We start from the raw sequence: 12,690 nt of genomic DNA, 5'->3' as shown, positions 1-12,690 counted from the left end.
CTATGGATTTTCTTGAATTCTGCATTAACTCCCCTTAAAAGAAAACATTGGGTTTTCAGTTTGGTTGAAAATAGCCCTGTGTTTCTGAAAAGGATATAAAAAATGTCAAAATTTAATTGACAATACAGGATAGACAAACGCCTGATACTCTTCAACCAAAAAGGGTCACTTGAGCATATGACACAGCTGAGGTAATTAAAGCAATTGCCTCGTAAATGGTGTGAAAAACAATTAGTGTATCAAATAACCAATTACATTTTCTCCTCCTGCAAAGAGATGGAGCTTAAGTCGTCTCATCGTTGTCAACAACAATTTAAAGTGCCTAATGTTATTAATTTCTATACCAATGAGAATCTATTTGCCATTTGACAGGCGGTAAACATGTAGCGCCGAGAATGCCACGCCTTATTGAAAGCCCAAACTAAGCTTTAAATGGTTCTATGTCTGACAATTCACACATAGCTATGTCAACCTCTCTGAATGGGCAAAATCTGTCTGAATTTCCCCCCACTCTCCACCACATCAAACGCCCCTGTTACTCATCTAGTAGCTATAGGTGCGGAAAATATAAGACGAATAGCTGCTGCTGTAAAATTTTCAATCCAAGATGAAATAGCGGACCTCGTTCATTAGGAAGCATCAAAAGCAGTCCAGCCTCTGCATACCAGAATCACCAAGCTCATTGCAATGAACAACGATCTTCATCTGCAGCTGGACGAGCTATAACAGTACAGGAGAAGACCGCTAGTTCAAATATCTGGAATCCCTGAATATCAGGAAGGAAACACAACAGACCTCATCCTAGACATTGCTTCTAAGGCTGATATTCCTCTCAAGTCTGACGACATTATAAACTCTCACCGACTAGCTAGGGGCACCAACCAACAAACAAGAGGCCCAGGGGCCACAGCGCTCACCTGAGCACATTAGGCTTGAATTTACTCCCCCCAGGCGTTCATTATTTGAACAAACTAGAATCTACACTACCTGAGGATGATTCCATATAAATATCACTAATCATAGCTTTGAAGTACTTGAAAAGAAAATTTTAAAAGGATTCCCTAAATATCCCTATGTAAAACTTGGGTCGGCCATTTTGGCCCCACCCTTGCCCCGCGGGGCATGATTTGAACAAACTTGAATCTACACTACCTGAGGATGATTCCACATGAGTTTCATCTTTCCTGGCCCAGTGGTTCTGGAGAAGAAGATTTTTAAAGATTTTAACTACATATTCCTATGTAAAACTTGGGTCGGCCATTTTGGCCTCACTCTTGCCCCGGGGGGCATGATTTGAACAAACTTGAATTTGCACTACCTGAGGATGATTCCACATGAGTTTCATCTTTCCTGGCCCAGTGGTTCTGGAGAAGAAGATTTTTAAAGATTTTTCCTATATATTCCTATGTAAAACTTTGGTCGGCCATTTTGGCCCCATTCTTGCCCCTGGGGTCATGATTTGAACAAACTTGAATCTACACTACCTGAGGAAGATTCCACATGAGTTTCATCTTTCCTGGCCCAGTGGTTCTCGAGAAGAAGATTTTTAAAGATTTTTCTTATATATTCCTATGTAAAACTTGGGTCGGCCATTTTGGCCCCACCCTTGCCCCGGGGGTCATGATTTGAAAAAACTTGAATCTACATTACGTGAGGATGCTTCCACATGAGTTTCATTTTTCCTGGCCTAGTGGTTCTGGAGAAGAAGATTTTTAAAGATTTTTCTTATATATTCCTATGTAAAACTTGGGTCGGCCATTTTGGCCCCACCCTTGCCCCGGGGGGCATGATTTGAACAAACTTGAATCTTCACTACCTGAAGATGATTCCACATGAGTGTCATCTTTCCTGGCCCAGTGGTTCTGGAGAAGAAGATTTTTAAAGATTTTTCTTATATATTCCTATGTAAAACTTGGGTCGGCCATTTAGGCCCCACCCTTGCCCCGGGGGGCATGATTTGAACAAACTTGAATTTGCACTACCTGAGGATGATTCCACATGAGTTTCATCTTTGCTGGCCCAGTGGTTCTGGAGAAGAAGATTTTTAAAGATTTTTCCTATATATTCCTATGTAAAACTTGGGTCGGCCATTTTGGCCCCACCCTTGCCCCGAGGGTCATGATTTAAATAACTTGAATCTACACTACCTGAGGATGCTTTCACACGAGTTTCATCTCTCCTGGCCCAGCGGTTCTGGAGAAGAAGATTTTTTAAAAATGCCATTAATTTTTAACAAATTCATGATTATCTCCCCTTGGAAAAGGGCGTGGCCCTTCATTTGAACAAACTTGAATCCCCTTCACCTAAGGATACTTTGTGCCAAGGTTGGTTGGAATTGGCCCAGTGGTTCTTGAGAAGAAGATGAAAATGTTAAAAGTTTACGACGGCGACGACAACGACAACAACAACGACAGACAACGGACAAATTTTGATCAGAAAAGCTCACTTGAGCCTTCGGCTCAGGTGAGCTAAAAACAGGGAAGACCTAGGCAGATCATCGCACGATTACGTTCAGTCGACCTCAAATTTAGGCTTGTTAAAAGTCACAAAAGCCTAAATAAAAATCAAGAGACAAAACATGTATCAATCAACGAAGTCCTGGCCTAACCAAGAGATAAATTACTTTTCATGTGTTGACAGCTTTGTCGCAGTCATTTCATTCACCAAGCTTAAAATTGGTCATCAATTCGCATAATTCGTATACGGGAAAACGAGCAAAATTTCACTCAATCTTACAAGAGAGTGACCTTTGTCCTTTTGGTAACATCCCCGATGTGATCTTTCGAAGGATTTTGATAGAGTTTGGCACAACGGGCTTCTTTTTAAATTGCAAACTTTTGGTATATCTGGTGATATTCTCCAATGGTTTTCCAGTTATATATGTTAAAGGTCACCAAAAGTTATGTACAAAGATTTGTTATCATAAAAAAAGGATATTTTTGCAGGTGTACCTCAGGGTTCAGTTTTAGGACCACTGTTATTTCTCATTTACATAAATGATGTTGCTAAAAATATGATTTCAATGTGTAGATTGTTTTCGGATAATAATTCCCTCCAACAATCATCATACAATATATTGGATATAAAATACAAATTGAATATATATTGGAAATTCAGTCAAATAATAGGCTTCTTAAATTCAATCCATCTAAAACTAAGGTAGTTTATTGCAGAAAGAAAAAAAATTCTGCTATGCCAAAGTTATTTTCAAAGGTGAAACACCTGAGTGCACGTGCGTTCCAGTCCGTCGTCATTTAGGTTTACTATTGTCGCAAAATCTTAGTTGGTCGGAATACTATATTGATGGAGTTGTAAACAGTGCCAATAAAAACTAGGCCTTTTAAAGAAAATAAAGTTCAAAATGGGTATGAACCAGAAGTCTCTGTCGAGACTGAAGCTCTACTGTTTTTTACTTTTAGCAAAGGAAGGGAAAAGTAGCAGTTGGAAATTCAAACTTTACAACAGCAATAAATAGAATAATGATCCTTGATTAAGTCTCTTTATGTTCTAAGTGTAGTCTACTTGCATGCCACATTATATTATAATTACACTAAAACTGTATTTGTGGTAGCATTTTGCTAGTATTTTACAGATTTTTTTCTATCTTTAGTAACCAAGGCAATGATGTTCATCGAAATCAAAAAATGATAAATAGAATTGTGTATCTTAGTGTAGTCTACTTCTGTGCCAAATTATATTTAGGCGCGGATCCAGAAATTTATTCCAAGGGGGATCCACCCAAATAAAAAAAAATCCAATCCCAGAAATTTTTTGACAAGCAAAATAAACCCCCATAAACTCGCCCAAACGTGAAAAACCTACTTCGGGGGTGGGGGGTGGGGTTCTATGTCTTCTAATGCCTCAAATCCTTACATTTGCATACCCATTTCGCACTTATTCAGGTTTACCAGGGGGGGGGGGGCAGCGTTTTCCAAGGGGGGGTCCAAGGTAAATTTTAGCTTGCTTTACTATATAAATTTCTTAACCTTGTAAATTCCAGGGCGGGGGTCCTGACCCCCCTCTAGACCCGCGCCTGATATTGAAATCAGAACAAAACTGTAAGAGGAGTAGTTTTTTGAAAGTATTTCACAGAAAGTTCTATGTTTAGTAACCATGGCAACATCATTCATAAAATATAAAAACCTATATACCGAATTGTGTATCTCAGTGTAGTCTACTTGTGTGCCAAGCTATACTGAAATCAGACCAAAACTGTACCAGGAGTAGCATTTTGAAATAATTTCACAGATATTCCTTTTTTTAGTAACTACGGCAACATCGTTCTTTGAAATCAAAAACCGATATATAGAATTATGTATCTCATTGTAGTCTATATGTGTGCCAAGTAACTGTAAACAGGGAAGTTTTCGCCCCCGTTTTATTGTCGCCCCTTTCGCCCTATTTTCAATTGGGCAAATTTAAAACGGGGCGATTTCAAGGAATACAGTATAATTTCTTACAAAAAACTATTACTGGGCGAATTTTTAAACGGGCCAAATTACTTTGCAAGTGTGAAAGGGCGAAATTAAGACGGGGCAAAAATAACCCTGTATACAATATATTGAAATCAGACCAAAACTGTAGGAGAAGTAGCATTTTGAAACAATTTCACAGAAATTTCTATTTTTAGTAACCACGGGAACATCGTTCATCGAAATCAAATACCGATATATAGAATCATGTATCTTAGTGTGTCCTACTTGTGTGCCAAGTTATATTGACTTCAGACGAAAACTCTAGAAGTAGCATTTTGAAAAATTGTTTACAGAGAGACAGACGGACGGACGCCGGACGCATTACTATCGCATAAGCTCTTCTAGTCTCTGACCAGTAGAGCTAAAAAAAATAACAAAATTATATATTACATTCATCAGACCTATGCTTGAATATGTTTCGTCCGTTTGGGATAGCTGATCGAAACAAGATGCAGAAAAACTTGAGAAAGTACAATTAACTACCGCTAGAATTGTAACCGCACTTCCTATTTTTGTATCTAGAGAAGCTCTGTTACAACGCGAAATGTAATAACGACGCGAAATGTAATAAACCTGGATAATTACATTTTGCGTTATTACATCTTGTGTCGCGATCAACGCAAAATGTAATAACGCGAAATGTAATTACACGATTTTGAGATTATTACATTTTGCGTTATTACATTTTGCGTCGAGATCAACACAAAATGTAATAACGTGTTTTTTCGTTGTTACATTTTGCGTTATTTTATTTTTGCACTGAAGACAACGCAAAATGTAATAAAAAAAATAGGTAATAAAACAAAATGCTACTTTTTGGATCGCGTTTATCAAAAAAGATCATAAAATTGATTCAAAATATACAAATAATCAACATTGTAAACACGCTGTACAAAATATTTAGAACTAAAACAATGAGACCAACGTTAGGGCCTTTACGGACATAAATACATCAAAATGTTTCGTTTTTCTGACTCTGACTTTAGATATATTGAATACACTGCGCTAAATTATAAAGCTTTAATTTTACTTTGATTGGCATATTTTTGATAGTCTTATTAAATTTCTAACCAATAACACATAATTTATTTAATTACAATATATTGACCATAGGTTTATTATTGCAGCCCGGAGGACCGGGCTGCTCTATACATTTAAGTTTAAGTGTTGGTGTATGGGGATTGAGTTGGGAGAACATGTAGTTATTCAGAATTAAAGGTTTTCTAAACATTGAAAAGATTGTTAATCAGAATGTTCTTTCCCTTTATAAATTACGAAATACATATTATATTTACTTCCATAAGGTGAATCGTTAAAATATCTATATGTTTTTCACATTTAATATATAAAGTTGCTCATTTACTATCGAAAAAACGGCAGGTCCCTTTTTTTAGAACATCGAATTTTACTTCTCGCATAAAAACGTACTCAGCACAGTTCGTGTTTTATATTCTAAAATTGAAAATTAAATACATTTTTAAATATATATGATGCATGTTTCTAACTTCAATTTATATATTTTATGCAGTCTACATTTACTCGAGGAATTGAAGTTTAAAATGGTATCGTTTTTGTTTGATATTTATCCGACTTTAAAATATTCGTGACTATCGTCTCCATCAATTAGACGCATGCCTTTTCACACATATCGAAGCGGTTTGATGATTAAGACCCATTTCCATTGTTTACTTTATATATTTCCCGGGCGACAATTGATGATTACATCAATGTTTTCTTGTTAGCTCTTGATATGCATGTTTGTCATGTGTACATTGGTAAACAAAGAAGTCTATGTGTGTGTCAAGCGAGGAAGGGCAGGGATAGGGTGGAGTGTTTACTTAGCATATTTATCATTGTATTACTATGGACATGCAGGAACAGTCTATTTTATTATTGGATGGAGAGATAGAGGAGGTGTTTTTGCTTGTCTGCAATGCTGGTGATTTGCATAGAACGGTATGGTATCACAATTGTCAATAAACTCTTCAGATATATATTTACACCTGCCATGCAGTACAAATAAATAGGTTTTCTATTAGATTCATTGCATTTGTCTATTAAAAAAAAGCAAACGTACACTTCTCAATATCCCCAACAACCCCATCTACACACGCGCATGTCTAATTTGCAACACCCATAATTAGAATACATTAAATAAACTTATTTTGAACACACATAGCTTATTATATCAATATATTATGAAATTCATTAATTTTAAGAAATTGCATATATCTGTTTTTTCCTTTTTGTTTTATTTCTTCTTCATCGGCTACTACTCTATTAAAAAATGTACTCAATATGGCTGACCAAAGAGTGTTTTATTACATTTTGCGTATTTGCTTTTTGCTTAATCTCGACGCAAATTGTAACAACGCAAAATGTAATAATCCCAAAATCATGTTATTACATTTTGTGTTATTACATATTGCGTTGATCTCGACGCAAAATGTAATAACGCGAAATGTAATAATTCTCCAAAATGTGTTGTTACATTTTGCGTTATTACATTTTGCGTTGATTTCGACGCATAATGTAATAAAGCAAAATGTAATAATCCATGTTTATTACATTTCGCGTTGTTATTACATTTCGCGTTGTAACAAAGCTCTTTATTCTGAAAATAGGTGGGAAACTTTAAAAACCAGACGATATATTGCTAAAATGACTACTGTGTTTCAGGTAAGGTTTGCGTCTCCCTCCAACTCATATTTTTTTTAAAATGCACACATGCTATATATCAATTTATTCAGGGAGATTAGCTTCATCATTTAATATGATTTTCAAAGATATTGCCCGTCCCATTTTTTTAGTAAAAGACGCCAAATTTAACGTATTTCATATTTCACTTCGAATATTATTTTCATTGAAAAAATTGATTTATTTTATAAATTATCAAACTTTTATAATTAAAATGACCTGAATTAGTATAATTCATGCTTCTATTATTTAAACTTTTAATTTTCTGTTATCAAAAATGTGAAAAATTGGGTAAAAAAGAAGATTTTTCAATTTTCCTTGATAAAGTGAAACCGTTGCCATGGCAACAAAAATATAAAAATCAACGTTTTACATATCTACCGATTCCATCAAAATCCATGAAGTTATTAATTTGATCATTTTCATGAATTTGAACTAAAAAAATATGTATGTCCCCAATATTATTTCCATGGAAACAGGGGCTATATTATGGGTCCGGAACATAAAAATCAGGCTTTTTCTACACTTTTAAAGACAACATTGATATCACCTTGTCATGGTGAATGTTAAAGACTAAATGTTATTTTTGATATTGTTTTTAGGCATAAATTGGACAAATATATTCAAAATAAACTCCTCCTGTGCTACATGATGGTCTAAAAATTTATTCCATGGAAGAACTCTAGTATTTTTGGCAATCTTTACATCTGAATATTCTGATGAAATTGTCCATGCATTATACTGCAACACCTTTAGAAGTACATGTATATGTATATAAACATACTTCAGAACATGTTGCAACTTAACCAATTAAAAGCCTATGAATTTGACTTCATGCTGATTTAGTTATTCCAACATGTAGTAACTTCTAGACATCTTTGTAGCAAAATATCTTTATTCAGTTATGGCTGGTGACTGTCATTATACATGTATGCCATTTTTTGAGTGAAATGTTGTATTAAAGCATTGCATCCATGAAGCTGCTGTTTTTATAATTAAATGATTTCTTTACTTCGAAGACCAGAAATGCTATCTTTAAAGTAATGTTTGTTTGCCCTCTCTTGACTCAGGGTAAAATTATTGGGTCGGTTGGTGAGAAAATCTTCAACAACATTTCTTTAAGGGGGATTAGAGGAATAAAAAGAACAAAAATACGGCCCTGCATTGAAAAAAGTTTTTAGTCTGGTCATTTTAGTCAGTCGGTCTGGAGAGGCCGACAACCAAACATTTTTTAAAGATGGCCTATTTCTACACTTCATGGACATTAGCTCAATCATTGGATTAGGTAGTCTGAGAATCTAAATTGAAATATCAGACAGAACAAAATATAGATGAATTCTAAGTGACATCAATTCATACTTTAATGAGTTTACAGAGTACTTCTGATTTCAGAGAAAAGGCAAATTCTGCAAAATGACATAACACTGTCATAAATATTTGTCAAGAACAGGAAAAAAGAAACAATGCTACAGTGATAGATATATCTCCTTGATATCCATGAAATAATAATTTAAATATAACAAAATTTTCTCCTTTTTAAAATCAAAATACAGAAAAAAATTAAAATATTATAAATGTAAACAATTTTAAAATAAACTACATGTATTTGTGAAAAATTTTAATTTAAGTAGATTACTAAACTGGTCTTATCATTCCTACTAAATTAACAACCTTACAATTTCCAAGTGTCATGTTTTAAACTGTTACAATAGATATAATTTTATCCTGCAACTACCCCTTGCATTGACCTAATAAAGGTAACCTAATAAACCAAAGCTTTATCCGGTCACTGCCCTAATAAAGCCTCGTGTATGTATTCCGACGTTCTAAAAGCATTGTGACGTCATGTATATTGCAATGTTTACGCCATGGCGTCATAGTTTCAACTGCAGGGATGTGCCTAAATCTGTCGGAAATAGCTTGTTTTGGACGTTTAAATGTAAGATTCTGTTGCAGGATAAACAAAATACATGATAACTGTCTTGAAATATAAGCGATATTTGGGCTCGGGTCGAAAAGGTAAGAGGGCTCGGCAAGCCTCGCCCTCTATCACGTTTTCTTACCCTCGCCCAAATATCGCTTATATTTCAAGACAGTAACCATGTATTTTATATTATACATGTTCACTGCAGCTTTATGTACAAAACTCATCAGTTTTCAGAAATACTCATTTGAGCATATTAGGTCCTGGTAAGAACAAAATTTAATGTATAAAAATATTAATCTTAATTGTTCATGTATTAATTTCCTTGCAATTTTACCCTTTTAAGAAACTTGTTACATGTAAGTATAGACAAAGGCAACCTTCAATTAATACCTATGATGTATACTTTTATTTTACTGAAAACAATTTCAAAGATGGACAAACAGAGCATGCACTGCAATCATCACATACACATATTTTCTAAATATATGGAAAACAGCATATATATACTATATAGGATGTGGTTAAACATTAAATTTTCTTCTATAATCTATAGACATATAAAAATATGCATTGGGTATAACAAGTCAGAAGTTCTTCTCCAAATCTCCATTGATTTTGCCATGCCTGGTTCAACATCTTAGCTTGATCCATCCAACTTTCTTTAATATTCTTGAGCTGATATGGGATGTCTCTACTTTGATGGATGACACAAATCTTTTAAGGAAACACTGAAGTACTTTTTTTTGGTTCTTATCTATTCCAATATTAATGACCCATGATCTGAAATCATATGTGTTCATTTTTACAATAACATTTAAGGAATTGCATTTTTGGAATTGCATAAGGAATTGCACTGAGTTTCATTCACTCACTGAAATGAATAAATTTCCAATATAATCAATGAAGAATCAATATGAAATTATTGTAAAATTTACAGATTGAATTAGTGAAATGCAAATGCTTGATCAAGAAAGTTAATGTTCTTGTCATGCACAATCTGTGTCTCTTTTTTATTAATTAGAAAATGAGATATTAATTAAAATCAAACATCAAACCTCATTTAAAAAGGTAACTTGAACAATTGAATACCTGTTTCAATAATGTTACAAATATTATGCCTAAAAAGCAAGGATTTTATTTTTCATAATTTTTGAATTAATGCATTTTTATTTTTTGGCAATGTTGGGATATTAGTCACATCCTGACATCCTTGTACCGTTTATTCATCGTTTTTAAAGCCGTAGTCAGTAGATCATTCATAACTTTCAGTAAGATGAATAGTTAAATAATTACCTGATGAAAATACTATCAACAATCAAACTGTCAACATCATCATTGGACATGGTCAAATGCACCGTGACTTTTCTTCTCTGTTCGGACTGCATAATACTTTACAGGATACTCTCAGGTCTTTTCTTTTTTCTTTCCCATTCTCACTTAAAATTTTAGTGTAGTGGTGAAGCGAGAAACACACAACAGCACAATGCGTCAATGACTTTCTTCTGATCGAAATGGCCTTGTAACTTGCCATGTTCCGTATCGAAAATAAACAAGTCCTCCTTTATTGGTTCATCCACATGCATCACGCTAATCTCAAAGGCTTCTAAGATTCCTATGCTTTGATTTGTTATAAGACTTTCTCCTGAAAACGTCCTTTGTTTTTAGTCCTAACAATAAGTGACAACAAACATCAAGTATGACAGAGGAAATTCGTTACCGAGATGCTTAGCATCGCTGGTTTAAATTCGCCTGTTTCAAACGCTTTGGTGATTCGCAAGAGTTATCTCCCTGTAAACGCAAACCTTACCTTAAATTTAATACGGGCCGAGCACCGGAATATTTGACAAATAGTGTCCCCAATAAGCGTGAACATGTATCCACATAAAATACCCGTAACAAACAAGATTTTATTGTTCCTGAGTGTAAATTAGAGTTATTCAGAAACTCATTCGTACCTGACCCTACAAAACAATGGAACCTATTAAAAACAGAGACCATAGAAGCCGTTTCAATCAAAATACTTCGTAAAAACTTGCTAGCAAAAAATGATAATCTACCATCATACCTTTTCTTTAGGTAGGCGAAACACAAATATCATTCATACGGAGTTAAGACATTACTGTATATATACTTAACCATGATCTATATAAACGAAAAATTGAAAGTTGTCGATTATGTTTATGTGGAAAAAATGAAGATGTGTACCATTTCTTTTTTGCATGCACAAATTATTCTAATGCTAGAAGTACTCTTTTTAATCGTTTGTTCATGCTTGATTTGGTTTCTATTGATACTAATGTTTTATTATGTGGTGATAATAATTTGCCTTTCCAGATAAATACTATACTCAGTATTTGCTGCTGTGTGGCAACCACTATTGAAATAACGACCACTATTGAAATAATTATATCAAAAGTGGTTGCAAGTGCATTTCAATAGCAAACATAGTAAGTAACCACTATTGAAATACAACCACCATTGAAATAATTATATCAATAGTGGTTGAGAGTACATTTCAATAACAAACATAGTTAGTAACCATTATTGAAATACAACCACTAGTGAAATAATTATATCAATAGTTGTTGAGAGTGCATTTCAGTAACAAACATAGTTTGTGACCACTATTGACATTTGACCACTAATGAAATAATTATATCAATAGTGGTTGAGAGCGCATTTCAATGGCAAACATAGTTAGTAACCCCTATTGAAATACCAACACCACTGAAATTATTACTTCAATAGTGGTTAAGAGTGCATTTCAATAACAAACATAGATATTAACCACTATTGAAATACGACCACTTATGAAATAATTACTTCAATAGTGGGTGAGAGAGCATTTCAATGTGATACCCATAGCTTTCAACCACTATAGAAATACGAGCACTATTGAAATAATTATCTAATAGCGGGGAAGAGTCATTTTCAATATGATTACCATAGGTTTCAACCACTATTGAAATACGACCAGTATCGAAAGAAAAGTTTCACCGCGTAATTTTTAATTTTTCATCCAAAATTTTACAAGAATTGGATTTGAAGTGGAAAAAATTTAGGTTAATAATGTAAGTGTATAAATTAATAAGGAAGGTTTACAATTTTACAATTACTTTATATTCTAGAAATATATTATTTTCATCATTTTCAATGAAATCAGACCTAAAATATATACCAATCCATGCATCCATATTTTGTTTGTATCATCTATCCTTAAATTAAGATATAGATAGGTATTTAATTTATAATTTCAAAAGTGGTTTAAATAATTATTTTGATAGTTGCTGATAATATTACAAAACTAAAACCATAATTTAATCTATAATGAAATCTTTATTTCAAAAGTGAACATTATTTCAATAGTGGTTGCAACCTATGTTTGTTATTGAATTGAATCTCATCCACTATTGAAATAATTATATCAATAGTAGTCGTATTTCAGTAGTGATTATTACATATGTGTTTTATTAACATACACTCTCAACCATTATTCGTGTAATTATTTCAATAGTGGTCGTATTTCAATAGTGGTTACTAACTATGTTTGCTATTGAAATGCACTTCAACCACTATTAATATAATTATTTC

Source organism: Saccostrea cucullata, unplaced genomic scaffold (genome assembly GCF_032062105.1).
Source record: "Saccostrea cucullata isolate Sc308-1 unplaced genomic scaffold, CSIRO_AGI_Scuc_v1 ctg5321, whole genome shotgun sequence".
NCBI classification, from domain to species: Eukaryota; Metazoa; Mollusca; class Bivalvia; order Ostreida; family Ostreidae; genus Saccostrea; species Saccostrea cuccullata.
Note: the sequence above shows the minus strand (reverse complement) of the source record.